Here is a 15,995-nt window from a genome sequence, read left to right as displayed (position 1 = left end):
GTGTACAGACAATCTGTTTATCTGATGGAAATGCATCCTTTTTCATGTGATGCTTAAGTATAGTAAGCCTCTTTGGCTCCACAGCTCTTCCATAATTTAAGAATGCTATCACCCGAGTTCTGGAGGTTAGCATGTGGTTTTGGATGCTTCAAGGCTTTTTTATGGTGCAAAGTATCCAGAATGGAGACTGTTGTCTCTCTGACACAGTTTATTGTTGGGAGAACAGTGAGGAATGTGCGAAGAAAACCATGACCCAAAATTCCAAACGCAACCGCTTTCTTTCAGCTCCCGCAGGCAAATGCTGATTCCTCCTCTTCCACGCTCCCATATTCCCATGGCAGCTTCAGTTGTCCAAGAGTTTGCTGGGTGTGTGTGTTGTGTGGGGGTTACTCAGAGTCTTTTCATTCCTGGATCCCAGCTGACCCATGAGGTCATGGTGGTCACTCTCCCTGTTGGCTCTGCGGCGTTGATCCCTTTTGTCCTCTGCCGCTCGTTCACAGATGCATCAGCGGTGACGACGATGGTGAGCGATGGTATGCAGCCATGTGTTCGAGCCGGGCCCTCTTCATGCTCTCCTCTGCTTGTTGTGATGGAGAGGGACAACGGAGGGGGGTGGGAGACACTGATATAAAGGATTGTTATGCATGCTTGCTGGTGCTTAAAACATGGGGTTTAGAGAAAATGGGCTGCCTGGGTAATGAGAGGGTAATTAGTCCTGACGATGGTAACACTTAAAACAATGCGTGAAAGGGCCATTTCACATAGACAAAGGGGCCAAACAAGGAGGGTGCAGCTGATGCTCAGCAGTTAACACAGCAGGAGGTCAGCGCAAACTATGTGGTTACTGTTGCAAATATGTCACCCACCTGCTAAAATAACACAGCTGATTTAAAGACTAAGTGGTGAATTAGTGTGTGCACTTGTGGGTTGGACAAACTTGCCTCAGTTTCAGCTTGAGCTGTTTGCCTACTCTTTCATTACATCCTCTGCACTGTTTTTTCATGAAAATATCAGAACACTGATCGAGTTTTAGGTCAAAATCAAAGGCTTAATCAGCAATATATTATTAAAACTGTACCAACTGTAACAATTCTATCAGAAGCTTTTTGATATTTTTTTTTCTGTCCTATAAAAAGAACAGCTCATGGAAATAACGGTCTACATTGACAACCCAACAACGAATAATAGCCCAATGAAAATAAAATTATTCATATCCTTAACGTCTTTGGCTTTATGTCATATCAAGCCCCACTGGCTGTGAACTCAACATGAAATTTCACTTCTATGCACTCTCCGCACTATTTGTAGTCCCCTTCATCCGTGGGCTGATGAGCGGCCTCTTAGCAGACACGTGACAGCCAAATCTGTAACATGATGCAAGTTGTAAAATTGAAAACTATGGAAAATGATCCAGTAACCCATGTTCTAATCAATATCAGTATAATCCACCGTAATATGAGCAGTTAGAAATCAAGTTGCACTGACGTAAAAGGAGGTTTGCAATCAAAATAGTTATCTGCAATCTGCATTAAAGTTTTTAGATAAAGCCCCTTGGCAGATGCCTATTTGTTGATACACACGTGCTTCTCTAATCTTTCAGTGTGTCTCTGTTCCTGTATCCCCATACTAATTATAGACTCAGACATTGTGCTCAAAAAACAAGCTGATGCAACAGACACTTCTTTGGGAATAAGATGTAGTTATATTACTTCTGCCCCCAGCACCCACAGTGGAGTTAAATAATCTACAAACCTTCCTTTCACAGAGCCCATTTTGTTTTGAGGGAAGAACCAAAAAATGATTAAAGAATGCATCTGAGGTTGTGATCGCTGAGGGCACAGTTGGCAAACAAGATATGCGTGCTGACCCAGTCCTGTTATCGTCTGCCGGAAAAGTTAAAAAGAGCTTTGAGAAAAGGAAGCAGGAGGGCCTACAGTACAAAAATGAGCCACTGTGGTGAAACAGCTCAGACCAGAATAGTCTTTCTCAAGCATCGTGTGCGTCACAGTTTCTGATGGGCCGTTAGTGCCTCTGGTTAGATTGATGGTTTACCGTGTTCTTGTTGCTTAAAAATGAGGAAGCAGTTGGATGCTGGGCTAAACACTTCTGTTCAAAGAATAGACACCAGACGTGACCACAAATGTTGTCCTTACACAAGAGATCAGCCTTTCCGAAGCAAAAATGTCACAGAAAACAGTAAGGTTTTGCCATCATAAAGTGTAGGTGGCTGCCATGGCATGCTGCCTTGTTGTGTCTGATACAGGGTTAGGAGCTTGTGTGGGCTGTCAAGACAGGATGTGGGTGACAAATGTGCCGGAAATCCACCATGAAGATAAGAGAATCCAACTGACTTCAGGGCTTTAAAAAAGACTATAGGTACACATATGTTTATATTGGTCTGTCAATTGGTGTGTGTGTGTGTATTTGTTTTAAAATGAGAGTACACATAACTTACAATACACCAGACTTGACAGTTTTTTTGAGACAACAATTGTGAAATAAAGAAGACCACGAGATCAAAATTTACAGACGGAAACTGTCCCACAAAAATGCTTGTAAAATATTAAGTTTAGAAGATGTGGCCAACTGGAGGAATCGACCCAGAGTGACTTGGATGACTCAGCTTTACTGCAAACCTAAACAGAAATAACTTTCAACAAATATCTGCGCAGCTGAATATATGCAAACCACAGTCATCTCCTCACAGTCTGCATCTGAGATAAAGTTTCAGCGTTTGGTTTCCATGCAGCAGCAGTGAGCCGATATCTTAACGGTTATATTGTCTCAGTAGCTTTAGTGTCACTTTCCTGGTGCTTGTTACTGAACAGCTCAGGACCTCTATTTAGGAACTGTACTTTTTTTTATCAAGTCTTTTATACCTTTCCAGATACTCCGGCTTCCTCCCACTGTCCCTAGGAGTGAGTGTGTGTGCATGTTTGTCCCATTTGTCTCTGTGTGGCCCTGTGATGGACTGGCGACCTGTCCAGGGTGTACCCCGCCTCTCGCCCAATGATCACTGGGATAGGCTCCAGCCCCCCCGCGACCTGACAGTCGAATTAAGCGGGTATAGAAAATGGATGGGTGGAAGTCTTTTATACAGATACCATCTGTAAAAAATGCTCAAGTTGCAGCATGGGTCTTACAGATCATCTAACCTCACGTTTCAATACAGTAACTGGTTCTTGGTAATAAAACAAATACATAATAAGACATATAAATAATATCTTAAAGGCTCTGAAAACTTCTGTCAGTCATTTTCTTAACATTAGTGACAATGTTTTACAAAACAAGAAAAATAAATCTCATTTTCTACGGAAATTGAAAGATATTTTTATCTTTGAAGTTGTGTCTGTGGTTTTCCCATCAGTTCGAAGTGGACGGGCCTCGGCGGGAAGAAGGCAATTTGTTTCCATGAACCAATAAACGTTAATCAACATTCAAAATGAAGCCTTATGGCAGTTGTTTGCTCATGTTGCAGGCAGCTGTCAGTGAAATCTGATCAAACAACCGCCCACACGGGTCCTGATGAAACAGATTAGCCAAGCTTTCACGAGGCACTCATTTGCAGAAGAAAAAGCAGTTGTAGGGTGTTTTGAAAGTTGGGTTTTATTGCTAGTTTTTCAGGGCTTCATCTAAGAATTGACAGAAGAGCTGAAGCCTTACTGTAAATGTGACTGTACACAAAATTAACATTTCTGACAGATACCAACAAACACTGGATGCACCAGACATTAAACCAGTGGTTATATCATGTAATAAAACACTTCACAAATTAATCTGTTTTGTGGAAAAAAAAGAAATACAAGTTTAGATTTAGTTTAATAGCATTATAACAATGAAGGATATTTTCTAAAGGCCCTCTTCACACTTGGTATTGTTATGTATCCTGAGTGGAATCATACAACATTTTCATTTACTTAGACTAAATGCAAGTTGTTTTTAACTGTCAGGAGACAGCAAATCACTTCCAGTACACAGTTGGTCAGAGATGAAACATAAATAGTTATCAAAACACTGCAAACTATTTCCTTTCCGCGGCTCGGTAGAGTCGTGCACAACTCAAAATTTGTAACTTGGCGCGTGCGAAGAACGACAAACCAGATGGACCAATTTGAAAAACAGGCTCAGCGAGGAGAAGTGCGTCTGCACTGAAACAGCATAAGCAAGTAAAACAGCAAACCGATCCATTATTTTTATTATTATTATTATTATTGCATCCTGAAAGGCAACGGTAATTCCCAAGTGTATCCATTGAAGCACACTATTTCAAAACAGACAAACAAAGACAAGATAACACAATACACTTAGAAGTCCTATTACAATATTCTAAGTACTATATCAGACTATAATGGTGATGACACACCAATTGAAATTTCAACTTCTGTAGGCTCATCAGCTATTATGTAAGCAGAGGTGAGAATGCTGACCAATGATGACAGGGCTACTCCTGCTCTTGACGGGGGGCATTGTTTTCTTCTTCACTTTCATCATTATATTTACCTTCACGTAGCAGCGACACCTCTGTGACGGAGAAGATTGCAACTGCTGGAGCGTCGACTCGCGTCATTATATATGGCCGGCACCATGATGTCATCGCACAGCAACCATACTGGGGCCTTAAAGGGGAACTCTGGTATTTTTAAACCTTGACCTTATTTCTGGCATGAAATACGTTTATCTACTCACAGAGAACAGTTTGGTGAAAGTCAGCATCCTTCGGAAGATATTTAGATTCCTCGAGATCTGCGTATCTCTATATAATGGAAGAGAACGGGGGCATAGATGATGCAGCTTCTAAATAAGGCATTATCTGTCTTTATTTCACCAATACTTTAAGAAGAATGAATGAATTGCACTTTTAGGTCATAGCTGCTGTGTTGTTGTTATTGGCAGCTATCGGGGGCTTATAGAGGGCTTTCTACACACTCGGCTACTAGGATGACGTCATCGCCGCGCGCTGATGCAGCACAGCTTATTTACTCCGTGCTCTGTGACAGTCGGCTAACTTCACACGTAGTTTGCTACTGATAGTTTTGTGCAACATGGCAGAATATTTATCAGATTTTGACGACGTGGACGACAACTTTGAGTACGATGGACGTCCTTACCGGAGTGAATGAGCTGTGCTGCAGCAGCGGGATCAAACTGCTGAAAGAATGTGTAACTGGTTCCTGTACAATACATGATAATGACAGATTTGATCAGGGACAAACTCTGATGTGCTGGTCTCACATTAATGTTCATCTGAAAATGTTGCAGAAGTTTTGACCTCATCTGATGTCTTCTTCCCCGGTCACCTCAGAACCAGGTGACCTCATGCCAAAGACCTCTGTCCTGCATCAGGTTTTGAAAAGAAAGTCAACAATCAAAACTTGGCGGTGGAGTTCTTTTATCAAACAGAGGAGGAAAACAAGCAAATGATGCATGATGATCTGCACTATTTTTTGAAGAATCCAGTGTTTTTGGAGTTTAACTAGTGACTAAATGTCAAGATATCTGGGCCTGCTGCTTAAAGGCTAATACAAAGTAAAGGACTAGTTTCCCTTCAAATATTACATGCTTTGAAACAGTACCATTTCTGAATAATTGATGTATGGTTTCATCAGTTCTAAAGAGCTAGAACAGGTCATGGTACCACTAAATCAGTGGACAGAGCACTACACGTGTAATCTGGTGTTGAAAATCAGAAGGGCTTGAGACATGAGACATGCCGCAGGGGTCCATGGAAATCAGAGATTATGTGGGCCTTGCCTGAAGATCAGAAGAAGAAATGGTAAGGATGAGTGTAACCCTGGCCAAGACTACCTCAAAAAATACAACAGTGAGGCATGGAGGTTGAAGTGTGATGATATGGGCATACTTGAGGGCATAGGAAGTTGGTGAAAAGATGAGATTCACATGAGAAAAATGTAAAAACTATCTCCAGGTAAAGTTTGTCACTTTGTTGAACAAAGCGCAGTTAAAAAGTATTTGAGGAATGACAGAATAAAATAAAAACTATCTCCAGGTAAAGTTTGTCACTTTGTTGAACAAAGCGCAGTTAAAAAGTATTTGAGGAATTACAGAATTCTATATTTTTAGAATGGCTGAAAACCTGGTATTCTCCATTGGGATCTGGGCTGTCCTCAAAAAACACATTTTCCAAATTCTTCACATTAGACAAGAATGTTGTAATTTCTGTTGTGTACTAAATATGTGTATATAAACTATATATGTATACATATACATATACATATACATATACATATATACGCATCTCTTCAAAGACTCACACACACACACAAACATACATGTTTAACGTTACTATTCTCTTATTTCCTGTTTAAAGGAGTAACAGGCGTGAAACTGTGTAACTAAATATGCCTTTCTTTCCCTTTGCCGCTCATGTGTCAGACAATCATGACCATTTTGCTTCACTGCCAAGACAGGAAACAGCAGCTGTGTGCAACTAACCCCACTGTAAATTGAGGGGTGAAGGAAGGATTTGTTTTAAGTTTCTCACAATTCTGGAGAACATGATGTGGGGCATCACAGGCATTGTCTCAGTGTGTCACACCGGGGCTCCGCATTAAGCTCAGACTTTCTCCATAGGCTAAAAATGGGATTAAACTAAATGATTTGAAGGCTGGTTTCATGAGCTGGAACGTCTGAGCTGGTGAAATATTCACAGAGAAACCAAATTTGTCCAGATGGCAAAGGATGGGTGTCAGATCGAACATTTAGTTGTTAAACTGGTTCCTCTTTTCCATGATGGCTTTATGATGTTTGAGAACACAAAGTCAGATAAGGAACCACCTGTTCATGTTCTGTCACTTCCACCTTTGCATACACACACATGAACACACACAAACACACGCATTAATAAAAAGGTCATCTGGTGAGTCAGAAATAATCAGATGTTTCTCTATTATAAATATAAATCGATGCAACATGCATATATTTCCCAAAATTATCATTTGAATCCCACTGACTGACTAAGAATGTATTAATTTTTCATCAAGCTGTAAACGCTTTCATGCAACTGTGATAAGTTATGATAAAATCATTTCAGTTGTGAAGAAGAAAACAAAGAATACATTGTCTGCGTGTATAGTTGTCATATTGTGCGATATATGGTCGCTGATAAGGTTGAAGAATGATGTGGTTCTCTGTAAAAATAACTGATAGGGATAACAAGTTTCTCACAGATGGAAGGAAATATTTGATGCACCGGTGGAAAAGTTTAGAAATACCACATGACAGACGGAGTGTTAAATAATATAGACCAATCAGGTCATTTTTGACCCAGCCTGTTAATTCAAGGGTTAAGAACCAAGCCTCTGTTATATAAAACGCTTGATAGCTGAGAATGTGCACACAAAGACAGAGAAAGCCCTGAAACACAATGGCAGGAAGTGTCATGTGGTTGTATCTCTAAACACATTGCTGCCACAGTTTGAAACTTATCAGAAATTTTTCGAGGAAAAAGGGGTTTCATTTAGATTATTTGCTAAAACTATTGTTTGTTTCTATAAAATGTGGATTCTTGTAACCACAGAAGACCTTCAGATATCCACACTTGGATTGAAAGGCTAAGAACGGCCACAGTGACTTCTTCCTGTCTCTGAAAAGAGGAAGTGGTTGGGATCAGCCTGTTCTGAACGTCATATTTTTCTTCCAGGGGACTCTGAACGAACACAGTCTCCACGTCCACACTGACAACTCTGCCACCGTGTCTGAGCAAATTAAATCAGTATGGTCGTCTGAGAGCTCAGGCTGTGGAGCAAAGCGGAGTGTCTGGCCTTCAGGAATGCTGGAAGCTGTTGTGTTTGTGTGAGGGAAGAGAGGATGTTGACTCACCATCTTTCTTTCCAAGAGCAAAGCTGGAAAACACAGAGTGTGGAGCCCAGAGATACTGTTGTGTGTTCCCAGAAAACATTATGATTGCAGTTAGCTGAAGTTTACTGTCTTCAGGATGTTTCTCTTTTATTTGGTGGCAATGTAAATTACAGAGACCACAAACAGCCCCTCACCCTAAGCCACTCCTCAGATCAATGTGAAAAGGATAAATGAACTGAAAGCCCCACAGTATTTCAAATTCACAGTGTGTGGGTTTATATGTCACATAGACAGCTGCTTTTATCCAACATTATTTAGGTTATTCTGTTTTCTTGTGCCCACAAACTCTGCACCTCGAAGTCCTTTGCACTCAATCAAAGAAGGTCGAACTGATTCGTCTGCGGTGATGACACGTGCTACACTTCATACTGAAACAACTATTTTTGAGGGGGATGTGAGAGTCAAGTGACGACTGTGAAAGATGACACACCACTTGTTGTCATATCATGTTGCTCAAAACAACTGCAACTGGTTAAGAAGTTTTTTTGGTTTTTTTTTAATATAGGAAAAGGGGAACTTCAAGTGTCTGCTTTGTCACTGTGACTTCTTTGTTGACTGCTGCTTCTTCCCCTTGTTTTAATAAGGAAATAAAATACCTATAGAGTTCCACATTTTAGCCATAAAGAAATAAAAAATGACGTGTTTGATCTTCAACAGACATAGGTCCAGAAATTTCACGTTACTGTCTTCAGTTTGGAATGGGAATACGTTGTTGTTTCTATGTCATCATGAAATGAGCAGTGACTGCACTTCTAAGGAGGCCGAGTTGTTCACCGTGATTGGAAAAGGGACCAAACAGCATTCTGGGGCAGAGTTATTATCCATTTCCATCTGAATGGCAACTGTTGTTCTTGTGGTGGACATTTTCTCCCCACCCTCCACAAGTCGCTTCAATCTGAGTCTAATACTGAGAAGCGAGACTTTGCGTTGTTTGGGGATTTCACCTGCGTTAGTGCAGTCAACCCAGCATCACAAACTCTTCATAAAGTCCCCGTACGTACTGTTAAACAACTGGCCCCTGACCTTGAACAGGTCCAGGAAACTTTGAGACAATAACACCACTATTTCATCCAGCGACTGTATCTGGAAAAACAAGAGGAAATTCATTGAAAAAAAAAAGCTGAAGACGAAAAGGGGCCAACGTCAGCCAAGAGCCAATATGAGTGAGTCATTGGTGGCGACCGTCCCGGACCTGGAGAAGAATCAAAACAAAAGCAGCAGCAGCCTACCACAGCGGCCGCTTGAGTTCTGGGGAGTTCCTGGAGGGACTCAGCGCTGGTTTTACAGAGTGTTTGAGACCTCATGTAATGCTTCCTGACTGTTTTCCTGTGGGGACCTATGAAAACATTCCCCACCTTCATCCACGCCTCTGCTCAGAGATGGCAACAATACATGCAGCCACCACGACGTGCCCTGCAAACCAAAAGCGAGGTGACACCAGACCGAGGTGCGAATAGGCAGAGGCGTCTTGGTCTGAGGCTGTGACCTCATTGTTATACTTCTGACAGCTCTCTTACGTTGTTTGAATGTATTCCTCTTGAGGTACTTCCCTGTTTCCCCAGAGAACTTAAAAAAAAATGTTATCACACCACACATATTTCACACCTACCCGTAGTTTACGAAGTAAAAATTAGAACAAGCCAACCTGAATCTGTAAAATACACAGTAGACTTTTAGCCTATTGAAAACTATTTTGTTGTTATATGTGTTGTTGTTAAGAAAACTCTGTATTAGCACAGTTGTCAAATACTTTTTATTGGCTCCACCAATGACACATTTAAGAGACACTGTGTGATTTCATGTCAGCATCTGCTTGAAGGGGATAAAAAAAGCCATTTTTCTACAATTTCAAACAAGTAAAGAGATAAACGAAGAGTCAAAGATGCTTTAAGACTTAGCTTTTTCTTCATTTTGTCACATTTACACATCTTGTGACCCTTCAGAGGGGTTCTGTCCAAGATCATTGGGTTAAACTACATAGGACTCCACTTCTAAAAACTTAATAGAACTTTTCACAATGAACAAGGCTTATTTGCAGCAGTTCAGTAACTTTACCAGTCATAAGAAAACAGAGAGGCTGATGCTTTCAGAACTAAAGTTGGTAAGCGATCAATCACTTTTCAAAAATATCACATGGGCATTCAGAGAAAAATCTGTTTAGAATGGACGAGGCCGAAACCAATACTAATTATATGCAGACCCTCAGGGAGCGTTGTATCAAAAACGTTGTTTATTCTATCATGGAATCACTGCACAGGCTCAGGAAAACTTCAACCACCACAGGCAGTGATCGCAGTTCATCCAACAATCAAAAGTCTAACACGTAAAGAGAAAGTGCTATTTAGACAAGATCTAGGTTATAGCTTTTTCTGGGCCAGGGCTCTTTTGTAATGGATTGAGTTCAAGCAGAAAAACTGTCCTATGACCTGATGACTCCAAATTTTAAATTTCTTTTTGGAATTTGCTGATGCTGCACACAATGCCAAATCATATCTTCTGTTGCTTTATACTGAAAAAAAAACAGAACAGAACCAGAACAGAACCAGGTTTCCCCTTTCTTTATGCTGTCCAGTATTCCACTGTTATATTAAGTGTATCCTCCTAAGACCTCCACGTCCATGTCTAAGACCATGTTTTTAAGTTTTTTTTTTTAATCATCATTCACTCTGAGTCCCACTCCAGTAGTTATAAACCCTCTACAAAATCATCTGTGTAACTCCAAACAGTACATTTGGAAGTTTTTGCCAGGAAAAACCCTTATGCCTTTAAAATAGCTCTGGATATGACTCTACATCTTCTTTCAGTGAATGAACGTCTGTTGATATGCTATTCTAGCCCCACCTACCAGAACACCAGGGTATCTTGTCTCTGCTAAGCAATGACCATTTCTAATATTAATGAAAATCAACCAAACATTTATAAGTGGAATGTATAAGAATGTCCGTTAAATACTGCTCAGTTTAAGAAAAGAAAAGGAAAGAAATTTGCTTCTATGTTTTGTAATGCACGCACACACATACACACACATTTATATGTCGAAAAAAATATTGATTTTTAGAGGAGAGGGACTTTGAAATAATAATTTCTCCCGTATTATTCTGTTGTTCTGGCACAGTGGCATCGATGTTGTCTGAACCCTGTATAGCAGCCCTGTGTGTGTGGCCCACCGAGTGTAGGTGGGCAGCTGATGAGGGAGGAATGTGAGAGTGGGGGGCTCAAACAGGGACTTTCTTGAGAATTACGACAGGCAAGAATTTGTCCTCCTCTTTGGTGACAAAGACAAGCATGAAGACAGAGCTCACAATTCAAAACAATTGAATTCTCCCAAGAAATGGCAACGATTAAATCTGAGTTAAATCTTTCCTGACAGAAGCTTATTGGTCATCACTGACAGATTTATGATGTCACAGTAAATGTGTGAATCACTTGTAACTCACATGATTTCATATTTCTTCTCTGTAATTCTCAGCTGTGGAAAAAGTTGTACTCTGACAGTATGCGTGAGTTGCATGATGGATTCAATCTTGTGCATTCCTCCTTTTATTGTCATAGGTTGTATCCCACAGATCACACCATACTTATTTTGGTTTTATCTTATGTGTTTTGATCGTTGCTTACATGAGTTATTTTTTAAATTTGTACATAAAATATGTATCATCATTTTTTTTTGTCCTGATATCTGTAATAAAATAAGATAAATACTTGTGATGGCTTATTCAGCTTATGTAAAGCAGTTCTTAGAGGAACACTCTTCTTCTCTTTTTTATTGCAACCACACCAGCACAATCTTTTGGAGAGCCTCTTATGTATTAGATTTTAGTTTTGTTTGTTTTTTACCTGTGCACAGCAAATATGCACCAAATGGAATTGAAAAAAATCTGGACACAAATGTCTGTGCCCATCCAGATCAACATCAAAATGGAATCGCCTCTAAGTTTGGGCCACACCTCTGATAACATTTTCATTCAGGTTTTTTTTTTTCTTAAATAAACCTGCAAACAAAAGGTACCATCCACATAAAATTCCATGTGAGGGGTAACTAATTAATTAAATCCAACCTATTATGCTCCACGTTTTTGCTCAAATGTATGGGATGTCATTCCATAGGGCTGAAACAAGAAGCCGATAAAGGCTCATGGAGAAGAGGTTGTTCAGTCATGTCAGGATGCTGCCCTCCGGTGGTGAATCAGTTCAAACGCGAGAGGAAGGAGCACAGTGAGTTTTCACTATAAAAGTGAGCTTCATTTCCCTTTTGACACTGTGGTTTCTTTATTTATATGTTTATTTCTTATTTTTTGCATTTATTACTGAAGGCGCACACGAGGTCAGCATAATTCATTGTCATACTTATGAAACCGGATTAGGATGCTCTTCTGTGGCCCGGGCCCACGCGTTGCCGTTAACTTTGACAAAAAGGGGTGCACAGAATTTCGTACAGCTACTGGGATTTAATAGTATTTAGAAGCCCTCACGTGTCCCCAAAGTCCCACAAACCATCTTAAGTTAAATCTTTCTCTGACTGTTAGACAACTGAATGATAATATCCCATTTATCTATATAAATATATCATATGTATATAAAACTTTGTGCAAATTCTTGTAACCTTGATCTTTTTCAAAACATTTAGGTGTCTTAATTCCTGTTAAAAGTCCACTATTTACAATCAATCTGCAAAATGTGAACCATGGGTCCATGGATCCATGCAAGATCTGTTTTACACCAGTTTTTTTTCATTTTTGCCAGAAAAATCAACATTTCTAAGAACAGATATGATGTTGACATGTCATTGCAGTAAAGTCACAGGTGTTGATGACTGATAGCTTTAAAGATGCTACTTTACTAGAGTGTCCCAATGAGATATGACAGCGGGGCAGTGAGCCAAAGTACACCACACCAGGACTGTGAAACCAAAGCAGCCACGTGAAACTCAGTCGTCACTATGTTTTTCACCTTCCTTTTGAGACATGAAGAATGGCTTTGAGAAACAGCGTCTGTCTCCTTCTAAAGCTTCAAAAGCGTCTCAGTGATTTTATCAGCATGTTACACATTCAATTAGGACCTGTAAACAGACCAATACGCAGTGAGGCAAACATTTGTCACCAGTCAGAGGATAAGTGGGGTCAATTTCAGCTAAGACATGTCTTTTATGTACTAAACTGCAACCAGTTCAATTAATCATCACCAGATTGTACACCTAGTCGAGCCATGACCTTAAACTGTAATAATCAGCATAAGGATGGAGGAGGCTATTCTAACTTAGAGCCGATATACACTGCTTGTCCAACAAAAAAAATTCTGCAATGTCACAACATTTATTTCCGTGCAGAGTTGCAGTCATTTTTCCTCAAGATCTTGTAATGATGATGGGAGAGTTGGACCGCTGCTCAGTCTTCTCCAGCACACCCCAAACAACGTCAATGGGGTTAAGGTCTGGAGTCTGTGGTGGCCAATCCATGTGGTAAATGATGTCCCGTGCTCCCTGAACCACGCTTTCACAATTTCACAATTTGAGCCCGATGAATTCTCGCACTGTCATCTTGGAGAATGCCCATACCATCAGTGAGGAAAACAATCCACTGTTGGAATAACCCTGGTCATTCAGTATATTTAGGTAGTCGTCTGACCTCATTCTTTGGGCACATAATATTGCTGAACCTTGACCTGACCAACTGCAGCAACCCCAGATCATCCTTCCAGTTTTTAATAATGCGTTGGACAGTGCTTAACCCAATTTTAGTAGTTTCATCAATCTCCTTAGATGTTTTCTTTGCTTGATGCGTGCCAATAATTGACCCTTCTGAAACAGGTTAGCATCTTTTCCCCGGCCTTAGGATGTGTCTTCCGACATATTTGTTTAGCTACTTCTCATGTCTTCTCAAGGGGGGCTGTAGCTCATCAATCAGAAGGTCGTGGTTCGACTCTGGCTTCCCCGGGCTACATGTCGAAGCGTCCTTGGGCAAGACACTGAACCCCACGTTGCCTATGGTGTATGAATGTGTGTATGAATGGTTAGAAAGAGACTTAAGACGTGCTGTATGAAGCGCTTTGAGTGATCAGTTAGACTAGAAAAGCACTATACAAGTACAGTCCATTTACTTACTGCATCAGTTAGGGTCGGATAACTTGTTGCCAGCTGAAACATAATCATCAATGCAGTAATTATCTTATGGGAGGCTCTTACCTATTTGCTTAGTTTAATCCAGATGGTGAGCAGTGTATCAGCGACTCTATCATATTTGTTGCACCTATACTGGGAGGTATTTCTTGGTAAAATGACGGCCCATTCTCATATTGTGCCACCAGAAAGAGCATGTATGTGACGCCTCCTCCCTGTGCTGCAAATGTAAGTGAAAATTGAGAACTCTTAGATGACCGCAGACACACAAGATTAGATGTCACTTGTTCTTGCACTGAAAGGTCTCATAATAAATTGTCTCACAGTTCACGCTCATGGAAGTTGTCACACTGAAACATAGTTACTTATTTGTTAACTATAATTACAAAAACTTAATCACGCCACAGACAAACAGTAAATTACAGACTTTGCAGAGGTGGGAAGAAGGAGAAGGTAATAATTTATGGGATCTGTTTATAAGATACGAGACATTGATATGTAGTGTCTGATTATCTTCACATCCAAGAGTGGAAAATGAAACCTGATAAGGACAGTGGCGATTCAAGCCCTGAAGAGGAATGTAGGAGTGATATAAAAAAACTGTCACGTGTCTGTAAAAAAAAAAAAGAAAAGAGGAAGAGGAAGAGCCACTTGGAGGCCTAGTCATGTTTACGTCATGGATACAGAGAGCAGCTTCTCCAAAAATGTTCACCTCATGATCTGGCAATTCTGCTTTTTGCAACAAATTCCACAATGTAGTGTCTGTGGGGGGCATGCACAATATCCCACATATTTCTTGGAACTCTCATTTCTGTATTTCGAAATAGGGAAACTCATGTTTTCTCGTGTTTTCTCTGGTGATAAAAGATCAAAATTATTATTTTCTTTTTAAATCACTTTGACATTGTTTTTGGGAGAAAAAATATCAGCGTCATTGTGTCAACATTTGAGAAATACTCATACAGACATGTGACAGAATTAGGTAAAAACTAAAATGCAGTGTCTTAAGCAAACATTTAGCCACCTTCAAACAATCTGTGCATTTTTATGGCTGTCTGGAAGTCAGCCAGATGGACGGAACACCATTCTTCCAAAACATTTTCCCTCATTTGGTGATTTCACGATGATGGTTGAGAGTGCTAACACATTCGATCCAAATCTCCCGTGTGTGTTTGGTTGGGTCTGTTAACTGTGTTAAGGTGAGATCATATGATTCACGTCAAATTCATCCTCACCAAACCATTCAGTAATACCATGTAATCCTTCCCTCTGAGTGGACTGGAGGGCCCAAACCGTATTAGCAAAATGGTCCTCAAAAGTTCAGGTTTTCCCCTCTTTTGTCCTTTCAGTCTGTGGTTCTGCATTAGGAAAAAAATCACACAAGTGATTCACAATCGCGTCATTGTATAACTAACCAAAATATCAGTGATCTAGTCAATAAAAAATTAATTTAAGCAGTCTTAATATAGGATGAATTTTGTGAGTAAGGTAACCTTCACTCAAGAGCTGTCGCCTTGGATTTCATCATTCAGCTGTTCTTATATATCATGCCATTCAAAGAAGGATTCTTAAGTGTAAACACATGACAAATAAGTAAATACAGTCTAACGAATAAGAGGCTACACAATTCTTAGGTTTTATCTATTATGACAATTAAAAAAAAATATATATCTGGTCTTCACCAGGAATTAAAACAGGTAAACACAACCTGAAATGAACATCAACATATGACATATTACATGGTGCCAATATTTATTAAACAGAGACAAAGCAGTGAAACTAAGTACAGTCCATGATTCATCAGCTTGTAGAACCCCTTTATCAGCAATACATTCAGTAAGTATTGTTTTCTTAATCTCATCAATCTTCTATATGGTTGCTGAGGAATTTTGACCCACTGTTCTTTATAATGTCACTTCAGTTTATTGAGGTTTGTCGACTTTCATCTATGACAAAATCTCTTTCAGGTCCCGCTTGCACGTTTCAATTAGGCTGAGGTCTG

The sequence above is a fragment of the Leuresthes tenuis genome, unplaced genomic scaffold (genome assembly GCF_036924035.1).
Source record: "Leuresthes tenuis unplaced genomic scaffold, fLeuTen1.0.hap1 SCAF_16, whole genome shotgun sequence".
Taxonomy (NCBI): Eukaryota; Metazoa; Chordata; class Actinopteri; order Atheriniformes; family Atherinopsidae; genus Leuresthes; species Leuresthes tenuis.
Note: the sequence above shows the minus strand (reverse complement) of the source record.